General features: G+C 35.9%; 1 protein-coding gene and 1 pseudogene across 2 annotated transcripts in view; one reads left to right on the forward strand and one right to left on the reverse strand.

The window, feature by feature from the left end:
* Positions 1-24,098, reverse strand: part of LOC143670130 (interleukin-1 receptor accessory protein-like 1) — a 992,918-nt gene that overhangs the window by 505,326 nt on the left and 463,494 nt on the right. The window lies entirely within an intron of this gene.
* Positions 20,680-21,876, forward strand: LOC143671027 (HORMA domain-containing protein 1 pseudogene; annotated as a pseudogene).

The raw sequence follows: 24,098 nt of genomic DNA on the forward strand, positions 1-24,098 counted from the left end.
TTTTCCAGTGATTCACAATTGAGTTTGGGACTCAAAGAACCTTTCTCTGTGTTTTCTATAATGAGATAAAATGCAAATGCCTGCAACAGCCATACCCTAGAGTCCTTTAGGGTGGAAGTGGGGGACAGAAATGATTCTTTTTTTAATGTCTCAATGTTAACAAAGTAAGGAACGATTCTCCTGGTGTTAAGATAAATTACAAAAGGATTCAGGGTTAAAGTCAGAAATTAAAGACAAGGGCATAAGTGGTCTGCTTTTAATCCATTATTGTCTTCCTTTTACCCCAAGGGACTCTGATCATTATTATATTACATATGGGTTATTTGAGAAAGTAACCAAACACATATTATCTATTTTACTTTCTTTCAACTATGTATTAAACTAACAGGGCAACTAGACTTTTTTGTTAAATGTGTTTTAATGTAATTACTGAAATAATGATAATAGCCAACCTTTCTTAAGCATTCCCTAGTGCCAGGCACTGTGCTGCTCTACAAAAGCATTCTCTCATTTAATCTGATTACAATTCTATGAGGTAGGTGATATTGGTAGACTAATTTCCTGGATGACAAATCATAAGCTTAGGAAGTAAAATAATTTGCCCAAGATCATACAGTAAAGAAATGTAAGATTTATAATTCAACCCATTTCTGCTATGCTATCAAAAAGAGCTCTCCAAATAACAATCCACTAATAAAGCTGCCCCATATGGTGTCCTATGTTCATACTAAGATACTTTGAGTAAATATCTGTGGCGTGCTTGTCCTAGTACACTCACAGGTAATCAGGAGAAATTGTATGGAGCACACATACACAAACACAGCTATATATATTCATTTATGTGCCACTTTTAAGGTTGGTTTTTACTGTTCATTTGATACTTACAATAGAATATCTTTGCCCGGCTATTTCAGGACACTTCCAAAGAATCATAATGAGACGAGATTAAGAAACTGGTGACAGAGTATTTTCCTTGCTCCCAATTACTTGCAAGTGACTTGTCTTCCTCTCCCGTCAATGAACCCAGCTCATTTGAAGTTCATGATATCAGGCACCATCACCCATTTTCCCTCAATGCTATAGTTATCTGCCAGCCTCACTGTCAATTCCCTTCACTTAATAATGGTTTGAAAGGCTGGGGTCCCTGCCCATTTACACATCCATATGTGGATGGTTCTAATGCACCCCGCTCTGCTTCAGTCACCCGAGTGTGAGGTCAGACCCAAATCTTACCATCTTTAACAACAGAACTATTTCCAAAATCTACTTTCCAAGAACCCCCACTCATTAATTCTTTGGGGGTAAAGGCTTACCAAAACCCCTTTCCATTGTGCGCTTGAATTTGATACTTGGTTAACTTTCTCTGAGACCCTGGAAACACATAAAGGTGGGTATATGTCAAATACATTATAATGCCACACTGCTGCTGGTAAAAATCAGCCCTGATTGGTAAACTACCTGCTTACCAAACTACATCAGGAATATAACTGCCTGATGGGGCTGTCAAATCTTTGGGCTTTTCTGAGTGTGATAACTCATCACTAGGCATGTTTCCAGAGGCTGTGACTAAAGATTTGATGCAAGAGATACTGGCTATGGAGGAATGAAGCTTTTAAGCTTGGGTGATTCCAACTCTTGCTCAATGTGATTCTTGTTGCATGGTTTGGAGGTGGTGTGGGTTAAATATAATATCCCAGATGGATAGGGAAAAGGACATTTGATGCTGCTAAGTGGTGGTTCCTGTTTCATATATTTTCGGGTAAATCTGATGCCCTATGACCCAGGGTGGGCTTCTGAGACGGAATGCTTATTTGGTTCTAAAAAGACCTCTTTGTCGCTGTTGCAAGTACCATCTTGTCGTCTTCTACCTCATTTGCTCTATATCCTCACTCCAAAATATGCTTCAACCCAACAGGGTATGCTGTGCTAGCTTCATGGAAAATTACTAGCAGTGTACCATAGTAAAAAGAAATTAAATCCATCTTTGGAGACAGATAGACAAGGATTTGAATTTTGCCTTTGTCAGATACTAGCTGTGAGCCCTTGGGTAATTTGCTTAATTTCTATTAGCTCAGATTCTTCCCTGCAAAATTGCAGTAGCAGTGCATACCTTACAACCGTACTGAAGAGACCAAATGCAAAAAACATAAATTTATGTATTTATGTATACCCATCACATTGTAATGCTGAAAATGTAAGCGTAATAGCAGCAAAATTAAAATAATGAGTTGTAAAGAGGATGACAATACCTGACACGTAATACAGGTTCTGCAGTAGTAGCTACTAATATCATGTTACAGTGAAGGTAGAATATAGCAAAATCCCTGCTTGCAAGAAATTTATAATGTACTCCAAAGCACGCATATTTGAAATTGCTATTTTTTTTTTCATTTTAAAGTGCTATATCATATTTAAAGGAAAGGCCGATGAAATGGTTCACTATGCCAAGTTTTAGTAAGAAAATTTCCACAGCTTTTTTTTGTACAGATCACAAAACAGCCTAAGAAAAGTCATCCACTTCTAAATATGCTCAGTGGACATATTGCTGAATGAATGGCATTTCTAACAGAGGCAATTAAAGAAGACAATGAATGCACCTGTGAGCTCCCGTTAACTTGGGCAAGTCTGGGAAGAACAAACTTATTAGAGACAAAAACAGCTTTCATGACAGAGAGGCCAATTCAAAAAAACAAATGATGCTCATTCAGTTTAATTCAACTCAACAAAATTTTTGAGCTTCTCTTATGAAAAAGATGTTAGCGCTAGCTAAATAATTGTGGGCAAGTTACTTAATCATGTCAGGTCATAGTTTCCTAACGCATTAAATGGGAATAATAAATACTTCTCAGCATGTTGTGAAAATTAAATGCAAAAATGTATGTGAAAATATTTTAACTGAAAAAAGTCGCTGGAATTAGACAAATGTTAATAATTACAAAATAAAAAAGATTCTCATGACATACTTCTTTCTCTAAATGAGCTTTTATTCTTGTAGAAGAATAACATAGCTGAGCAATTTCATGTACTATAGTGGAAAATATGATGTGTGTGGATACAGGTATGCGGATACTGTGTGTATGCACAATAACAAAAAGTTAGGAAATGTTTCACCAATGAGTAATATTAAAGTTTGTTTTAACTTAGGGTCAAATGTATACGTATGTTTAATGCTGAAACGAGCTCATATTTCTCTCCCCACATGCTTTTTATTTCTGTGCTAGCCTTAAGTTCTACTAAATTGTTATTGATATGTTACTTAGTTTCAACTTTTAAAATGGCTTAAAACTTTGAAATGGGAAAATTATCCATGATTCCAATAAACTGGACTTGTTTTCAGAACACTTGAGCCATGCAAAAATATGAACAATCTCTTCTGTAATATTTCCTGTTCTGATTGTGAAATTCAAGGTATCTTTCACCTACTTGTAACCTTGCCTCACAGTATATCAAAACGTTGATGTGTATAAACATTTGACTGCTCCAAAATATGTTTGGGACATCTAGGTAACAGCATTTAGAACATCCTCAGTGGTCAAAGAGCTTTGTCAATTAAGGTAGATTTTTTGTTTTGTTTTGTTTTGCATGGGCAGGCACCAGGAATCGAACCCAAGTCTCCAGCATGGCAGGCGAGAACTCTGCCTGCTGAACCACCGTGGCCCGCCCAGGGTGGATTTTATTTGTATAAATTCCGGATCATACCTAAATTTCAGAAAACATTCAAGGTTGCTATAAAAGCAGATTGAACTTCCGTAAAGAGAAAAAAAAAAATGTTTTGGCTTCAAGTGGTGAAAAAATACATGGATTTGGTTAGAGACGTTACCTTCATGTCCGAATCACTGGAGTGAGAGCGTGTGCTCTCAAAGTGACTCCTGGAAGATGAAAACACACTGCCATTGCTGTTTTTTGGTTTAGAACCCGAGCCTAATCATGTCACGAACTCACTTCTCCAGAAGGCAGCTGGCAACTTGAACTCTTCATTTTGTGAGAGAGAGGAAGAACAGAACAAACTACATTTAATGGCTTAGTCTTCCTGAGTAACTAGTAGTGATCTAGAACCAAACAAATGAAAATAAGAACTAGGTTAGGAATTCAGCAACTAGCCATTACTGACTACGAGAACTATGAACGTCCAATCATGATCAATGACCAGGCAATGTAGATTCAGAGAGGCACTGCAGGAAACACAGGCTGTGATGCCTTATTCAGAAGGAGAGTGCAACGAGAGGCCACAGAAGACAGCATCTCCCCTAACAGACATGGCTACTGGGATGCAAGGGCTAAGAAGGGCTGGTTCTGATGATGGTGGCCTCTTCCAAAGAAAAGCAAAGAGCTCTTCATGTTTTCTCTCTAATAATTCTACAGTATGCATTGCCTTCTTGCATTTGATTTACATGTTTACCCTATGATTTAATTTCTGGAACAGAGAGCATGATCAAATTACTCTGTAAGGACTCAGTTGAATGATGAGCAGCATGTCCTTCTCGTTTCCTTTAACCACTAATGGAATCATGTACAAATGTAATATCCACACTCGATGACAAAGATTTTCATATGCTAAATGGCTTAAGTTGCTCAATGTGGTCAATATAAGTAATTTATTTCATAATTAGTTACGATAATGATACAAATGACAAGTTTTACTTTGGAAATGCTAAAAGTAGGCCAGTAGCTGAACCTAGGGTAATGAAACCATCAGGTTTGAGTGCACAAATTCTCATTTTTTAAACTTACTTTTTTTCTGTTTCAAAATGGATGATCCGAATTATTTTATAAGACATGAGACTCCATTTTTAAAGACCATAACTCAGTCTCTACTACCAAGGATATTTGTATTATATCTTAAAATATTTTACCAAATAAACACAAACAAGTATGATTATGTTTTTGAATTGAGGGGAAAAGTGAGACAACCCAATTGTGTTAGGCAGAATAATGGCCTACAAAAAAAAAATACTACCCATCTTAACTCCTCAAACCAGAGAACATGTTATGTTAAATAGCAAAGGGTATTACAGTTGTAGATGGAATTTAAGGTAACTAATCAATGGATCTTAAAATGGGGAGATTATCCTGGAATATCTGGGTGAGCCCAGTATATTCACAAGGGTCTTTAAATTTGGAAGCAGGAGGCAGAAGAGTCCGTGTCAGAGTGAAGCAATTTACGACTAGACTGGCCATTTCTAGCTTTGGAGATGGAAGGGATCATGAACCAAGGAAGGAGAATAGCCTCTAAAACCTGGAAATGGCAAGAAAACAAATTCTACCCTACAGGCTCGAGAAAGGAATGCTATTCTGCCAAAACTTAGTCCAATGAGACTTCCTTTGGACTTCTGACATCTGGAAGCATAAATCAGCAAATCTGTTTTGTTTTCAGACACTAAATTTGTGGTAATTTGTTGCATCAGTAATAGAAAACTAATATATCAACCAATGAGTCTTTTATTTTAAGAAGTATTGCTTGTCTAATCTTCATCACAAAAAGGCTATTTGGAAATAATAAATATTGTAACTGACCAAATTGCTATTATTCACTGAATACTAGGGATTAATTGCTAGAAATAAATCTAGTTTGTGTAGGATAATTTCAGTGTTACATATTTAGAATTTTTTTTTTCTGTTTACTTGGAACATGAGTAATTCACAATTTGGTATACTTTCAGACAGCGAGGCCACTGTGGTAGTTAGATTCAGTTGTCAACTTGGCCAGGTGAAGGCACCTAGTTCTGTTGCTGTGGACATGAGCCAATGGTACGTGAATCTTATTTGTTGCTGATTACATCTGCAGTCAGCTAGGAGGTGTGCCTACTGTAATGAATCAAGTTTGATTTAATTGGCTGGTGTTAAATGAGAGAGCTCAACGTAGCACAGCCCAAGCAGCTTAGCATACCTCATCTCAGCACTCATAGCTCAGCCCAGGACTTTGGAGATGCAGAAAGAAATCACCCCAGGAAAAGTTGTTGGAACCCAGAGGCCTGAAGAGAAGACCAGCAGAGATTGTCCTGTGCCTTCCCACGTAAGAACCTTAGTTGAAAGTTAGCTGCCTTTCCTCCGAAGAACTAATAAAATAAATCCCCTTTTATTAAAGCCAATCCGTCTCTGGTGTGTTGCATTCTGGCAGCTAGCAAACATTCACTAACATTTATTAAACCTCTACCATTTGCCTGGCACTATGGGTGATATGGAGCTATATAAATATAAAGTAAGAAAATGATATTCATAAATAACTCTAATGTCGATCTTGAAAAATGTGTATCATTTCACCATGTGGAGTTGGGAACAGAGAAAGTATAAAAACAATACTCAAAAAAAGGGGAAAGTATGAGAAACCATTGAAGTTGGAAGAGAAAATGAGTTTTCTCTGGAGAGCTATGAGTAGCCCAAAGTAGCTTCCTCCATCAGAGATGTACGTGACGAAGATGACTTTGAAAACAATGTATAGGTGGCTGGCAGAGTGGATGCAGCCAGTGCCACAGTCACATCCCCCTTGCTACTGACAGATCTGGGTTCATTTGTCTGAAAGCATTCTCTGAATGCCACAGCTTGTTCTTTCCACTCACAGTGTAGGCAGAAAATGTTGAAGACTTAAAGCCCGTAGGGAGTAGCCCTGTCAGTGACTGATGGGAGATGGTGTGTGAATAGTCCAGTTCCTCTTTCCTTTAGCCAGAAGAACTCTAGGCAGATGCTCTACACTGGTTCCTTGGGTTCCTTCCCCATTGGGTTAAGTCTCAGTTGACCACAGAAGTAACGTGATTGACAACACTCCTTTATCAGCTTCATTCCTTTCAATGTCTCACTTCCTCACCTGACTAATATGTCTGGGGACCACATCCCAATTATGGTACCAGAACCCAAATCCTCGTCTCAGGGTCTGCTACTAGGGAAATGCAAACTAAGATGGATTAGACAGGTGAGTGATCCAAGCCAGAGATGCCAGTTTGAAACTTCGGCAATTATTATTGAAAGAATTAAGCAGGTCAAAATGACAGAGATATTCACAATCGCCAAAAGATGGAAGCAACCCAAGTGTCCATCACCCAATGAATGGATAAACAAAGTATGGTATACACATACAATGAAGTAATTATTCAGCCCTGAAAAGGAATGAAGTTCTGATACCTGTGACAACACGGATGAAACTTGAAGAAATCAACGTTGAATGAAATAAGCCAGATACAAAAGAAAAAAAAAAATTCTATAATCTTACTGATATGCAATAATTAGAATAAGAAACCTCATAGAGTCAGAATCTAGACTAGAGGTTACCAGGGACCAATATGGGGGGTAGGGAATAGGAAGACTCTAAAAATTACAGAGTCTCTATTTAGGACTATAGAAAAGTCTTGGTAATGGATGGTCACAGATGGTAGTACAGCATAGCAAACACAATTAACAGCACTAAATGATGTATTTGAATAGAGTTAAAAGGGGACATTTTAGGTTGTATACATTGCTAGAATAAAAATATTTTTAAAAATCCATGGAACTGAACAACACAAACTGTGAACCCTAAATTAAACCGTGGACTATAGTTCATAGTACAATTATAAAAGTGTGTTATCATCACTTGTAACAAATGTGCCACACCAATGCAAGGTGTTAACAGGGTGGTATATGTGAATCCTGTATTTTATGCATGAATGTTCTGTAAACCCACAACTTCCGTAATTAAAAAAAAAAAAAAAAACTACACAGAAGCAGTGGAACTAAAACACTGTAAAAGTAAAACAGATGAGAATTGGCAACATATTTCACATGGGGTGACCAAAAAGGACAGGTCTACTTTCATTGGTTTTCAGTCTGAAGATTTAAGGTAGAGCTTTGGAATCATTCATAAACACTGCAGAGTCAGAAGGAGGAGTTGCTGATGAGATGTGGCTTAGTGGGATTTGGTTAGTTCGCTTTTAGGACTGAAGCAAGATTTTCTGGGATGTGGTTTGCATTTCGGCATGGTGGGAAGAGTTTGGTACAAATCAGATAATTTGGAGCCAGAGAGTCGTGGAACCCAATCCTCTCTTCCTTTCATTAGGTGTGTGACATAGGGCAGGACACATGGTTATTGTGAATTTTCCTTTCTTCATTTACAGTATCTGGATAGCAACATGTACCTTATCTCTACTGAAAGGAGTTCATTGTGTCTGTTACTCTAAGATGTGCATCACAACAAAGAAAGGAATGTCTAGATGCTTCATTTCCTTTCATCTTGGCCTTCTTTCCACTCTACCATATAACTGCATTTTTTAAATTTAACATTTTGCTTTTATAGTCAGGGAATAGGTATTGTTGAAATTATTGGTATTATTACTTGATCTTTCCTGTCTGCCTCAGTACTTTTTAAGACTCAAGCAGAATAATGGACAAGAAATCGAGTAAATTATAAAATGCCATACCAAAGTAATATTTGCACTAGAATGGACGTTCCTTTAAGTATAAGCATGTCTATTTTGTTCAGTACTGCATTCCCAGGACCTTCTACAATGCCTGGCACAGAAGACTGCTGCAAAAAATATTTTTGAAGTATACTACTACTTTACCTGAAGCTCTATACTGATTAAATAAAGCATTTGCAAATATTGAATTTGATTCTCTCAAGCTCCCTTACTGGTGAGCACAGCATATATTATCATTCCCATTTTAAAAGAAAAGGACCCAGAAGGTCAGGGGTATTTAAGGAGAATACCATAGGTCAGACACTAAGTAGCGGTAGCCTTGAGACTTAAAAGATATTTCTGACCCCAAATTCAACAGGACATCTACCACACTCTACCTTCCTTTCCATCTGCAATGCCAAGCCAAGTGCTCTTACCTCTAAACCTGTATGAACCACATTAGAAGAAAAGCCACAGCAGGATGTGTGATAATTTCTGCCTCAATTCCTCCTGAGCAATTTTGCATTTGTATAACCCGACACATCCACAGTGCTTACCATATTTTAAAAAACTTTCCAAATTTTGTAGTTCAGTGGCTAGAATGCCTGCCTTTAATGTGGGAGATCCAGGTTCGATTCCTGGACCATGCACCGCCCCTCTCAAAAAAAAAAAAAAAACTTTCATAGTTTTAAAACGATTGCACCTTAAAAATAAAAACTAGAGGAGTTGTAGGTTTACAGAAAAATCATGCATAAAATTGAGAGTTCCCATATACCTGCCCCACTATTAACATTTTGCATTAGTATGGTTGCAACCATACTGCAACTCTTGCAACTGATAAGAGAATATTATGATGGCGTTTTTAATTATGGTCGATATTTTATATTAGGACTCATTGTGTTGTATAGTCCAATGTTGGTGTTTTATTCTTTTTAATTTTTATCCTAGTAATATATATACCACCTAAAATTTCTTACCAACTATGCACGTGACCTTAACAAATTACTTAACCTGCTTGGATTAGTGGTGGAAAAAAAGAGTTAGGCTAAATGGAAACTCAGATCCTTTGAAATGTGAAATTCCGCTATTGTTCCATCTCTATCGATCACATCTGTTTTCCTATTTCACAGGATTCTTGGTGCCCAATGAGTCCAAGGAACAACAATGTGATGTAACAGTTGTTAATAGACCAGGCTTTTGCTCTGTTATTTTCAGACTCTATCGCATTTCTTTGCAATATATATCCAATGTCAAATACTGTGGGTGGTGGAACACTTAATATCACCAACCTGTTATCATTTTTTCCAAACCACTGGTCCCCATGCTTCAAGTTGATACCTAGGAGAGTGTATCCTAATCATTGAAAGGTTTCTGTAAGTCGAAACACAGACTAGATAAATAGCATTAGTATTATTTTTAAAACATAGGCAGATGCAGTAGTAACTAATAAAGCACCACTCATTAGGCATTACTGAAATTAAAGAGTTTTGTCATTATGCATTTTTTTTTTGTATGCTGTATGGCAGGGTCACATTTCATTATTTTTCCATATGAGTATCCTGTCGTTGTAGCACCACTTGTTGAAATTTTTTGTTTGTTTGTTTGTTTTGCTTGTTTGTTTGTTTTTTGGGAAGTGCATGACTGGGAATCGAACCCAGGTCTTCTGCATGCCAGGCAAGAAATCTATCTACTATCCTTGCACCTTCATTATTATGCATTTCTTAACAAAGACTACTAAAGAGTATCATAATGATCTTATGGGGAGTCTACAAAATATTTTTCTCATATACAACAGCCATCAGAGTTTGGCAACTTCTAATCTAAATTGATTATTTGTTATATTCCTAAAGAAACAGAGACAAATGATTATCAAGCAGGGTAGGATTTTAGAGAGCTGGTATTGATAGGAACCAGCTATAAACTTCTGAAATTACAGGATTAAACTAAACCAAAACTGGAATTATATGGGTACCTCTTCATTTCATTACAAAGTTGGCTTTGTACCTGTCGGAATAAATAAAACAACCTGAAAGCTTCAGAAAAGCATTGGACTAGAATAAACTGTGTCCCAGCTATCCATTGTGCAATTGCTACCTTGAGGTTTTAGAAGAAGCTGATAACTCTAAAGATTTCACCTAACTCAGATTGATGAAACAGAATATCAATGCTTCAAAAGTATGGTTTTTGTTGCTGATGAAGAAGATGGTATCTTATTAATATAGTGTAAGAATGTTTTCATAGACATTATAAAAAATAGTCCTCAAAAGCTCAGTTGGAACCACCTTCTTTGAGGTTTTCTTTTTTTTCCCTTTTTTTGAGTTTTTGAATAGATAGTTACGTGTGAGTAATGGAATTTTTAAAGCAGAGATTTTGAGAGAAAATACCTTGTCTTAGTGACTGATGATTGTTTTAACTCAAAGTAAGTGACAGTCGTGTTTTGCCTAGGAGAAAGAGGTTGACACCACCCTGGAAACAGGAGGAGTGATAGTGAACTTATCTGAGAATAGGCCACACTTTGATGATTGTGTATCACTGAAGGAACCATTTATTCTTGCCAGAATAAAGGATTGGGTGACTCATAAACTCATAATTATTTTACTAACAAACCTAAACAGTCACCAAAACAATGAAGATAATTTTAAAACCCGGAGGGTCCCTATCTCTTCTAAAATTATATATAATATGCAGATATTATATGTAGGGATTACATATATATGTACTTCTGAGTTTATAGTTACATATATATATATGCACATTTATATGTGGATATGTGTTTATATGTATATGACATATGTGCATTATATATTTCATACATACATACACCCAAATATATGTGTGTGTGTGTGTGTGTGTGTATATATGTACTCTCTCTGAGCCGAACTCTCAAATGAAGAGGTAATTGAATAGAATTATTGTAACTTCTTTGAAAAGTCAATCATTTGTTAATTCACAAAGAAGATACCTTAAATTTGTCAGCTGACATGCATTCATTGAATATGAAAGTAGCACTGCAACACCTCCAGAAAGCTAAGCAAAGTTCTTCTACAGTGGCAACGACCTCATACTTTGACAGACCTTTGTCATGACTGTAGTATGTATCAGTAATATTTAATATCTATTTTTCTATGTTCAGAAGATTGATAAAAACACTAATAGGCCTCTTTGAAAAAATATTCTTCTTATGTAGTAAAGTGACATGCAAGGATTTTGAATGTGCTTATGCTCTAGAGTCTTATGACTCTAAAATAATAAAAAAGCTTATGATTGATGAAGGCACAGGGCCTAAAGAACTTCTACAGAATGCAGAAGAAAATAAACTGTGGCAAGAAAGCATAACAATGATGAATTTGGTGAGGCGGTTTTTCCCCTTTGTGGTAGACAGAGTACAACCATTATTCTTATAAATAGGACTTTTATCATAGTTCTGGTCACTGTGGTAATATCACCTCAACCTTGATCACAACACACACACCAACCTCAATCCCTTAGAAGGAAAGGACCAAGAATCCTAAATCAAAGATTTCTTTATTGGCATAGACATAAATATTAACTGGATGAAATGCTTTTGCGTGTGAGCATTTTTGTTTGCCATCCCCCTAGCTTTTACATCTACAGATACTTGAATCAGAATACCCCTGAGCTGTAAATGCAACATAAATCTCTAACTGAAAATACCAAAGAGATTTCATCTGTGAGTGTTGATATGGGAAAGGGACAATAACACATAACAGCCCATTTTGTTACTTCACAGAGTCTGCACTGTGGACATATTCAGAAGGAAATGAAAGAGATGGAACAATTGCTCCCAATGTAGCCTCATTCTGTGGCTCCCACACACCAGCAGGGTCTGCTTATGTCAAGGATGTGCAGAACTTCAGCTTGAAGAAGTATAATAAAAACTGTGGCAGACTTCCTTGGAATGGCCGCTTGTTAGGGGTCTTGTATTGGAAATAGAAATATGAGCATATTCTGTAATTAAAATTTCAAGCAGAACTGAAAATGCCAGCTTTGATTTTTTTTTTCTCGGAGTGGGTCACTTTGGCAAAATGATTTGGTCAAAATGGTCAGTTGGTCATTTTGCCCCACTGTTTCGACAGGGTAGAGTATGCAGAATAAAAGTAAAATAAGTTGCTGTGAGATATGTTCCTGCTGAAACGAGAGAGCGTAAGTCCAGATTTTATTTGTCTTATAACACTGAACTATAGGTTTTCATGCCTGCTCCTACAAATCAAAGAAATCCTAATATGCATTACCTTCTTAAGTCATAGCTCAAAAACATAAAAGATACTCAAAATATTTTGTTCCATTAATAAATTAATAATAAAAGCAGGGCTGAGCATAAGCCATATTTCTTATTAAACTCATCCAAAAATATTGACAGCGAGTATGATATTTGGTGTAGAACCATGAAGTAAGCAAAAATTCTTGCCTCAATGGAGTTTATATTCTAATTGGAGGAGTGTGTGAGGCAAAATGCAAGATAAGCACATAAACACCATAATAAGTCTGATGGTATAGTAAGTGATAAGGAGAAAATGAGAGAAGGAGTAGAGGGAATGGGGGTGGGTTGGCAATCTTAGATAACATGGCCTAGAAATGCCTTTCTTATAGGATTGTTTGAGTCAAAATTTGAAGGAAGTGAGGGAGGAAACCATAAGCCATTGGGAAGGAAAGCTTGCAGAGAGGCAAGGAGGTCAGTGCTGCCGGAATAGTGAGCAAGAGGGAGAGTGTCACCAGATAACGAGAGGCCAGATCCATACTGCATAGGACCTTAGAGACCCTTCTAAGTATTTTGGCTTTTATTCAGAATGAGATTAGAAGTTCTGTGGAGGGCTTTATGCAAAGAAATGACATGCACTAATCTCTGTCTTAAAATCACTCCAGCAGCTGTGTGGAGAATGAATTAATGGAGAGCAAGGCAGAAGTTGGAAGTCAGTTAAAGGGATCTTATGATAATCCAGGTAAAATATGATGGTGCTCTGGACCAAGATGCTAGCATTGAAGTTGTTGAGCAGTGGTCAGATTTTAGATGTTTTGAAGGTAGAGACAAAAGAATGTGATGATGGATCAAATGGCAGGTAAAAGAAACAAATGACTCAGTAATTAAACTATCAATTTAATGACTCAATAATTAATTTAAATTAATTTAACATTAATTTAAATGATTTGACCTGAGTGTCTGGAAGAAAGATGATCTGATTAAATGAGATGGTGGGAAATGTGGGATAAGTGATTTGGGGTGATGATCAAGATTTAGATTTAGACATGTTTGGATTTAGACATATCCAGTTGAGGTTGAGCTACCTATTGAGAATCGAACAGGCAGTTGTGTTTATGCATCTGGAGATGGGGAAACAAGTCTGAGTTGGAGATTTACATTTGGGGGTCATTTGGATAGAGATGGTCTTAAAGCCATGAGACTGAATGAAATCACCAGGGAGTGAGTTTTGAGAGAAAACATAAGGAATTTTTCTTCTCCTGCACTCCCAAGCTTCATTAAAGAGGAACTACCAAAGAAGACTAAGTAAGGGTAATCATTTGCATTTCAACATGGAAGGCCCTTTGCTTGAAAGCATTTTATCTTACTGGAAGAAATGTAGAATGCTTGGCTAAGTGAATCCAACAATTGTAGACTGGACAATGAAATTATGTGTGAATGAGTGTAGTTTTCCCATAAACCTTAATTTTTTTTTTTTACAACCCAACGTCTAGTTTTCTACCCTCATAAGGCATCATAAATGGCATGACTGTAAAAAACAGAATAGTTGGGCGGGCCACGGTGGCTCAGCAGGCAAGAATGCAAGAATGTTTGCCTGCCATGCCAGAGAACCCAGGTTCGATTCCTGGTGCCTGCCCATGTTAAAAAAAAAAAAAAAAGAAACAGAATAGTTGAGCATGGTCTTTACTGATTGTGAGTACTATCCCAGAAGATATGTACAAAATCATTTCATTAGATCACTTTGAACAAGCACAATTATTCAGCTGAGCATTTGTGATTTTGATGACCATATCTCTGAACATTCTCTGAGTTTGGGTTTGTAATTATATTTCATTTATACTCTTGACAAGAGGGCTTAGTCCTCTAGTCAATCTCATCAATTAGTTGCAATTGTGATTTGTAATGCTTGTATTAAGGAAACATGATTTTCATTCGACTCTATATTTTTCTACCTTTAAAGATTACTGTTGTTTAATAGTAGGTTATATATATATATATATATATATATATATATATATATATATATATATATATATATCCTGATTTCTATTAAAATTGTTTTCATCTCCATTACCCCTGCCCTGGCTCAGTCTTTTGTAACTTGCTGGCATTGTTTGATTTACTGGCATTGTTGCCTCTCAGGTTTCCTGGCTGCTGTCTTGCTTCACTCCCATTTTCTCTTTACATAGTCATTAATTTTGTGAGGCACAAGAGCTGATCGTGTGACTCACTTGCTCAAAATCCTTTGAACAGTTAATATTTACTACCCAATGAATACTAAATGCCTTAATATACCATTAAAATTGTCCACATTTGGATCCATTCCAATAACAGACTTATGTCACTGTATTCATAACCAAGAACTCCAAGCATTATTCAGTCCCCATTATCTTACCAAGAAACCATTGTACCTCCAAACACCAACTAGAATTAGATTCTCAATCTTTGTTTGTATGGACCTTCTAAATTTTGCAACCACATGCCCAGATTCAAATAGTCTATTCATTCATCATATCAGATGGGTGATCACTTAGGTCTTTCAACTTTTGTGTTCAGATATTCCATAATTTGAGAATGTAACACATCATCATTGGTAGTTGCCAAAATGTCTTCATAAAAGCAATACGGAAAAACGTAAGTCTTCCGCATTTTTCTGTCACACATAACACTTTGCAGGATGCCTTGTACAGTAGGCACTCGGTTCGTGGAAATATTTTCTATGGAAGCTAGAAGCATCCTCAAATAAAAATAAGACTTCATTTTTGCTGAGTCTGGAGGTTGTAATTTTTTGTTTGCGTAGAGTACATTTTTTTAGCTTTTTGTTTTTTTAAGTAATATTGGGTATCCAAGAAAATTGCAAAAATTGCAGTGAGTACATATATAATCTTCATCCAGCTTCCTCTGATGTTAAAATTTGATATAACAATAGGATGAATAAGAAAAACAGGATATTAACATTGATACAATACTGATCTACAACATTATTCAAATTTGCCAGGTTTCACACTAAGATTCCTGGATCCCGAATCCAACCCAGGGTTAGTTAGTATCATGTTTTCTCAGTCTTCCCCAATCTGCAAAAGTTTCACAGTCTGTCTTTGTCTTTTATGACCTTGAAACTTTTAAACATACTTAGCAGCTACTTTGTAGCATGTTCTTTAATTTGGGTCCATCTGATGTGATCTCATGAATATGCTGACACTGAACCACTATATGTAGTGCCAAGACTATCACAGAAATGATGTTCTGTCCTTCGAAATGCATCATATGGGAGACCCCAGTCTATCTGTAAGTTAATTTTTATCTCAATAAAAGTTAGTTTTTAAACAGTAACTTGGGGCAAATTTACCAGATGTTACTTTAATTCATTTATAGATCTAAATATATTGAAAATATAGATGTATGTATAATGAGAAATTGGCAAGTTAAATAATGTTCATTCATACTCCATCAGAGAAAAAAGGAATATATAAATAAATAAAAGCCCTATTTATTTTAAGGTCTTCTACTCTATTGAAAAGATTATCATGCAATGGTTAAAAACACTGGCCTTGATGTTTTTATATACAAAAATGAAAAATATATATTAGCCGCAAAAAACACAGGAAATATTCTCCCTTGCCTCTTACGTTTTAGTTTGTGAACTATTAGAATATACCCTAATGGTTTTGTGATTTTATTAGCTATTGATTATTTGCTGCCTTTCAGCATGCATATTTGATATCGACAATAAACTCCAAAGAAAGAAATCAGTCATTTTTGGACAATAGAGATGTATCATTTACAAATTAAAGAGGAGTTTACTTCTTGAAAACAATGAAATATTTAGAAAATGCCCCCCAGAGTAATAAATACATAATGAATAATGATTAATTGTATCACATTTTCCCTAAATATTACATTTCTAAAACAGAAGACACAATGCCTAAATGGGGCTCATAAGAAAAGCATTATGTAGAAATCTTTTGCTTCTTACATTTTTTTCCTTCCTAATTTAATTTCTCACTCACTGAAAGGTAGATGCGAAGAGTGGAGGTAGATTCTACAGAAAATAAGGATAGAGTTATGTTTATTGGTAAGAATGAAAGTAATAGGGTGTCAAAGTCTTTTTTAAAACACTATTAATTCTTCATACTGCTTTATTTTTCCCAATATTTTTATAAAGAAATGTAGCATCTTTCAATTGAGTCTATCCTTTGGACTCATATTTTATCGAGATTGCTTTGCAAATAGCCTTTGATCGCTTCTGTAGGAAAATGTCTTATGAGCTCAGGCTATGGAAGTATTCACAATCAATATTTCAAGAAAGAAAGCATGGAAACATTTACAATGCATATATATGAAATAAATGCTATTATTAATAGTTTTAGGTTTAACAAATTGAATATATATATATATATATATATATATTTCAATCTTGTGTTTCTCTTAATCCATTTATGCTTAGCAGACTTTAAAAATAAATTATCACTCTCCAGTCTCTCAATACATGTCTACCTTCTTATGTGTGTCTGTAAAATGGGAGTAATAATTGTACGTACATCAAAAGTTTGAAATGACTTCCAATTTTTTTTAAATTGCCTGATACATAGTAAATGCTCAATAAGGGCCAGCCAGTATATTACTATTATCATTTTAATTATCACCATCGACTAACAAATACTTATACAGAAACTAACCTAGGGCCTCCAGAATTCAGTGATTGACAGGTTACCTCACTTGCATGTACTCCAAATTAGCAACTTCTTTTATTCGTGAAAAGAGTGCTCAACATTGGATGCATATATGTTAGATTTATATATTTTGCTGTCTTCAACACTAAATTGATGGCATTTCCAACGTAGGATATATGCATTTATTAAACTTTGCAATTACTTCTTCCTGGTATTGTCTATATTGTAGACACTTGACAAAAATTTAACAAATTCATATCATCCTTTAGCATTGTTGATTAAGCTTTCACCTTAATGAAATCCCTTTACACACATCAATGTAAACTTTACATTATAATATTACACAATTCGAAAAAAAGATTTTGATTGATATGATGGTTTATATTATCTGTTCAAGCACAAGATTTCAAATCCATTGCATGGTTCTGCCATTACTCTTTTTCCCTATGCCAGGAAAACCTCATGTCCAAGATATAGGCTTTGCCTTCACCCTGAATCCAAAAATGAATACACATAGACCACAGCCACAGCTGCTACAAGGTGTGTAGTGTGAGAGGGAAGTAACCCATTGCTGATAAAAGGCACTGAGATTTCGGGATGTACATTATCCTAGTTTACCCAAACAAAGCCTGATCAATACAAATGGCTTACAAAAATCTAATCAGGGGGTGCAAGGGTAGTTCAGTGGTAGAATTCTCGCCTGCCATGCCAGAGACACGGGTTCAATTCCCGGTCCATGCACTCCCCAAAAGACAAAGAAAGAAAGAAGTCAAACAAACAAAAAAAAACAAACCAACAATTCAGCAACTGGTACTGCAATAACAGGATACTCACGTGGAAAAATAGGGAAAAGTGACCCTGCCGTACAGCATACAAAAAGAAAATTTATTCAATCCCCTAAGGATAACAATAGGCAAATATATTGAGGTAAAGAGACAATAAAGATGAAATTGCAAGACAAAGCCAGAAAAAGGAGTATCAAAGTTGCCCATTGAGTGCTGTTTGATAATTTCAATATAACTCTTTCACATGTTTGACGTAATTTTTATCATTTTCTGTTATTTTTCTCTTTAGCCTGCTCCTCTTCGCTTCCATTTCCACCTGCCATTCTTCCTTCCTGGCTATAAAAGAAAATAATCTCTGAAGGCAAAAAGAAATCTCAAGAACTTTCCATGTGACACCAGATTTTCTGGAATCTTTCTTTCCTCCCTTGACTCAGACCACAAGCTGACTCGGGGGATATGGGTACCTACGGCTGCTGCAGGTTGCACTTCTATAGTTGATTTCAACAGATGGACAACCAGATTCACTTAGAGAATGGACAAGTGCTTTTTCCAGTTATTTTGCATTTTCATGAGGCTGGGTCCAATGCCAGTTTTGGGAAGTCATTGTCCTCCATTTTACCTTCTTTTTAAAGATCACCTCCACACTGCTGGTCAAACTCTTACTTGTTATTATTCATTACATCTTTAATAATTTAAAAACCAAATAATGCCTAAACATTAAAAGTATCAATTAACGATTAAGAGATGCCATCTCGACATCTCTTTATCATCCTATAGTCCTGTTAATGTTTTGTTTTGTTTTTTTTAATGCTAATCTGGCATTATCCAGTTAGTGGCAAGAAGCTGATACAGTTTTACCTACAGGTCAGCCGTCAGTTCTCCTATTTAAATAATTATGGGTGATGATAAAATGCACTTTAGCAACTGCAGAGCTATTTTGTGGAAGAGTAAGACTTAACCACAGCCATTTTGTTCCCAGCAAAATCACCAGTTTTCTCATATCATGCAGTGAAGAGTGACAGGCTCTCTTAATATAAAATCAAAGATTATGTTTATAAGGGCTAAAACAGCTTTGGAAGTAACAATACCTGGTGGTAGGGATGTTTTTGTATATTATAGTTTTCTCAGGGAAAACCTGAAAGCTTGTAGATTTGTGTGTGTGTGTTTGCGTGTGCGTGTGTGTAAGGAAAAAAGTAATAAGGCATGGAAACACATGAAGAAAAATATAGATTTAAATTTTAAGGAAGAGCCAAATATAAAAATTAAAATTGCTTCAGTGATTTGTAGGGAAAAAAAAAGCCTAAAACAACACATACTTCACAGTTGCTCTCTAGAGTTCTTACTAAAAGTCAACAAAAACATCGGATTACTCTAATCACTATACTAAGTTTTAAGATCCTGGCACATTTAATTTGAAAGGGCAAAGTGAATTACAAAAGGTCATGCATTGCAAAAAAAAAAAAAAAAGTCATGTATTGCATCCATATTATCATCATAGATTTTAACTTTTACTGCAAGCCAATGGCAGTTGCTTTTGCTAAATATGCATATACCATTTAAGAAGTCACTGATAAGAAATTATTTATTTCTAAAGCCATTTAAGATTTTAAATACAGTAATTACTACAAATAGTAAGTAGCCATCATGTAGGGCAGAAATATAAAGTTTAAAATGTCCTTACTTTCAAATAGCACTTTCATTTACGTTCACATTTTCTGTCGACCTACTTAGGAGAAATTAAGAGAAGAAAAAAGAAAACTCAAGACACATTTTGTTTTTAACAACCTCAGTTTAATTCAACTACAGCACCATCTGATGAGCACGGTTTGTATACTAAGGACAAAAAACAAACAAACCGCTCAATGGTGTGTTTTGTAATTTTTACCTAAATAGTCTTGAGGGTTATTTCCATTACTTAAATTCCATGGCAAAGAATTATGCCCCTTAAAATGTACTGTACTGAACACGTACAGAGTATATCCACACTTTAACAACTATACAGAGAAGGGGACAAAGAAGGAACTGACATTTGCTGTTATGTTTGGACAGTGAAATACATGTAGACATTTTACAAAGCAGAAACAGTCTTAGCCCTTATCCATCCTAGTATGAGGCTAAGGCAAGCATCCTAGACTGGGCTAATGAATTTTATGACTGTGTGCAAGTGACAATGTGAAGTATGTTAGTGACTTCAGATTCAACTCACCACCCACCTCTGCCACATAGCCTATGTCTAAGTAGGTGCTCACCTTCACAAAATTAGAGATGCTCAAAGGTCAGCTCTGATACAAGAGACAGGCTCTTGCGTTAAGCACAAATGAATTATACAGCAGCTATGTAACTTTAAGTAATCCCCCCAGATCCTATCTCCCCTTCAGCTGTCTCATAATAATACTTTACCTGCCCACAGTCTTTAACTGTACTGAGCACTTAATAATATACTCCAGGTACTGTACTAAGCACTTTCCAGCTATTGGCCCACTAGTAATCAAAGCAACCCTGTAAGGCCAAAACTGATAAAAGTCCCATCTTTCAGGCAGGCAAAGAAACCAGGCTAAGTAACTTCTTACCCAGTGAGCCTGGCTGGGCCCCCCAGATGTTGCACTGAGTTAAAGAAAATACTTTAACATAAAATATTGGCCACTGCACAGCTGCAGAGAACTTCCATGAGTGCATTGGTATTTACAAATAAGATATTAACTGAATGGCAGTCTTTTGTGTTAGCGAAGAGGCTCCCAGCAGTTTTGGTATCTTGCCTCACACATTTGAGAGGAATATTTCCAGAACGCGCTTATGGAACAAGATCTCTAGATGATCTTTGTGTTGAAATTCTGAGAGAAGATAAAAATTGTCCAGGATCTACGGGTCAGTGAAATGGATGCTAGGCTGTTATGATGCTTTACAGAAAAAAATACCTATGGATGGTTGCTCTAGCTGCATACACTAGTCCAGAAGAACCTCAGAATGTTATCAATTTAAATTCAAGTACACCAGGAGTGGATCAGTTATGGACTTCATAAGTAAAAGCCAAAGCAATGAATCTAGCATGTGATCTGCCGACATCAAGAAAGCAAGTATTGTCCTCATTTGCCATTTATATTCTAATGCAAGATTTATATTCTAATGCAAAATCTGGGACTTTTACCAAATAATGTTTGTTTAACCATGAAATTATTTACTATGATGAAGTTATACCCCGAGATTACCAGTCTCGTGGTTTTAAGGATGGTGATTGTGAAGGACAGATATTTGAAGGGAAACCTATGTACTTAACAATGGGAAAAGTCCCAACACCGTTTCAAACCTTCAAAGTAAAAGAGGCCACTGAGAAGGAAGGAATGGAAAACATTGATTAGGCTATACTAACATCAAAACAAATAAAGACACCACTTAAAAAAATCCTGATGGACAAAGAGGGTGTAGAAGATAAACAGAGGATTATATAAGTGATTATTCTGATACTGAAACTAAAATGGAAGAACAACAACAAAAGCTCCTGGATCTTCTGAATTTGGACAACTAAGCTTACTTTGTGAGGAAGATGAAATTATGAGGTCTAAAGAAAGTCTAGATCCTTCAATTTCTCATTCTCAGGTTGAGCAGTTAGTCAGTACAACATCTGAACTTGATGTGTCTGCGAGCAAAACAAGAAGAAAACCTTTCAGAATAAGATGTCTAATGGAATTAAACCAGTGAAGTCTTCTAAAGAAAATCAGAAGAGAAGTCATCCTGATTCAGGGAAAACAGTCCTCCATCAATTTGATTCTTCTAGTCAAGAGTCAGTACCAAGAAGGAGGAAGCTTAGTGAACCAAAGGAATATATATATATATAAATTATTTTCACTTCTGCATGATTGCAAAGTTCTTCTCAACATTTAAACTAAATGGCTCTATATTACCATTTTAAGGTGTATATTCCCTACCTCTGAAGATGTGTACATAGTCTTCAGCAATTCACTTGCGAAAATGAAGTTCTTTTGGTTCTTAACTGAGACAATTCCAAGAGAGTTTTTGAATAAAACCCAAAGTAGCAATGTCATAGTTGAATCTGCTCATCATCTCCTTAGTATTAATGTCTTCCATTTTGATGGACGCTTCCTTCAAACACACACTGTATTCACTTCTAAGGCCCCTTTAAACCATTTTTTAAAAATAGTATTTATCATAGTATTAAAATTTGATAGAGATTAACTTTTTACTTATGTTAAAACTATACCTTTTAACTGGCTGTGTTTGTCATTGTGCTATTAAAACAATGTCCTTACGTATTTTGATAGAGTGTATTAACACGATAGTTTATAACGTACAATAAAAAACTGGCACTTTACCTTTTTTTAACATTCTTTTAACAAAGGAAAAAATGATAACTGATTTTTTAAAGTCTTGCATTTTAAGCAGCCTAAACAAAATATCATTCAACATGCAGACTCTCTCTCTCTCTATATATATATATATACACACACACACATATTACCCAGTGAATGCCCTAATCAGGATTCCTACTTAGTTGTCAGGATGAAACGCCCAGATCCTTAACCACCAAGCTATGTGATTACACAGTGACAATATTTTCCTAATTTTAAGATGTATACAAATGTAAGATTTCTTGACTACAACTATATTTCACAGGGAAGGGAAGGTTTGACAAATATACTCCTCAGTTTGCCACTGCAGGAAATTTAAAACTTATGAAAAAAAGCTAACAGAATGCTCTGCGGGAAAAGGGGATTTGATTTTTAAAGTTTGCAGCATCAGTTTTAAGTCCACCCAGCTCAGCAATTTGATGCTGAGTATTGTCAATACCCTATGTAATTCACATAAAACTTTATTAAAGATTTCAGGATTAGCATAAACTGATAGGTTAATATGCCATCTAGGGTTGGGTTAGGAGAAAACCAGGAATGAACTGGCATTAATGCAAAGTGAAAAATTAAGTTATAGTAGACTTGTCAAAAAAAAAAATCAAACCTATATCAAGGTTCTACCAATTTACAAAAATATAGATTACAGAGAATCATGCTAAATTTTATATATCAAGGAGGCCATTAGTAAAAATCATATCATCGGAAACTTCACAGGGCAAAAACTTTGATACTTCAACAAAGGTATTGCAAAAGAGATAAAAGATGGAAGAGGATCCTAAAGATTTTTAGAAGAGACTTAAAATAGAAATCAACCAGTTACAATGCATGGACCTTATTTTATCCTGACTTCAGAACATAATTTAGGATTTTTACAAAACAGTTGGAAATTTGGACATTGACTAGATATCGGATGATGAAGAATTGCTGCTCTTTTTCTAGGTGTGATAGTTATTTTATTTCTATGTTTATCCTAGAAAGAGAAGATTTTTATATATTATATACAACATATATATATATATACCTATGTGTAGTCACATCGATGAGTGAAATTATATGACATCTGGGATTAGTTTCAAAATAATGCACCAGTGGAAAAAGTGCACAGGTGTGAGGATGGGACAAGATTGGCCACAGGCTGGTTGTTGCGTGTGGTTGTGTGACAGGTACACACTGGATCACTATGTTGTTCTGTCTATATTTGTGTATGTTTGAAATTCTCCATAACAACAAAAAATAGATGATAGGTGTAGAAAACTAGAAGTAATTAGAATTACCCGCAGGGCCTGAGAAAGGAGGCTCATTTGGGAAAATGGAGTTGGAGAGGGACTCCTTGACATCTTATGGCTACTGTTTGATTTCTGTGGAAAGGAACAGGGTCCTGGAGTTCATGCTGTGTGCAAATGAGGCTATGCAAGGGTAGAAATTGAGTATAGGAATAAAAGCCAACTGGTAAGAAAAGCAAGGCCATTCACAGACTTGCTGAGGGAAGAGAACAGTGAACTCTGGAGAGACCTAAAGTGGGTGGGAAAAAGAAGTAGGGCAGCATCTCCTGTAACCACAAGCACATCCATTACTAATGAATAGGAACGGATGTTGTGAACACAGATTTGAGATTTTTCATATTTTAAAAGTAAAGCCCGGGGCGGGCCATGGTGGCTCTCTCGCCTGCCACGCTGGAAACCGGGGTTTGA

The sequence above is a fragment of the Tamandua tetradactyla genome, chromosome X (genome assembly GCF_023851605.1).
Source record: "Tamandua tetradactyla isolate mTamTet1 chromosome X, mTamTet1.pri, whole genome shotgun sequence".
In the NCBI taxonomy this organism is placed as follows: domain Eukaryota; kingdom Metazoa; phylum Chordata; class Mammalia; order Pilosa; family Myrmecophagidae; genus Tamandua; species Tamandua tetradactyla.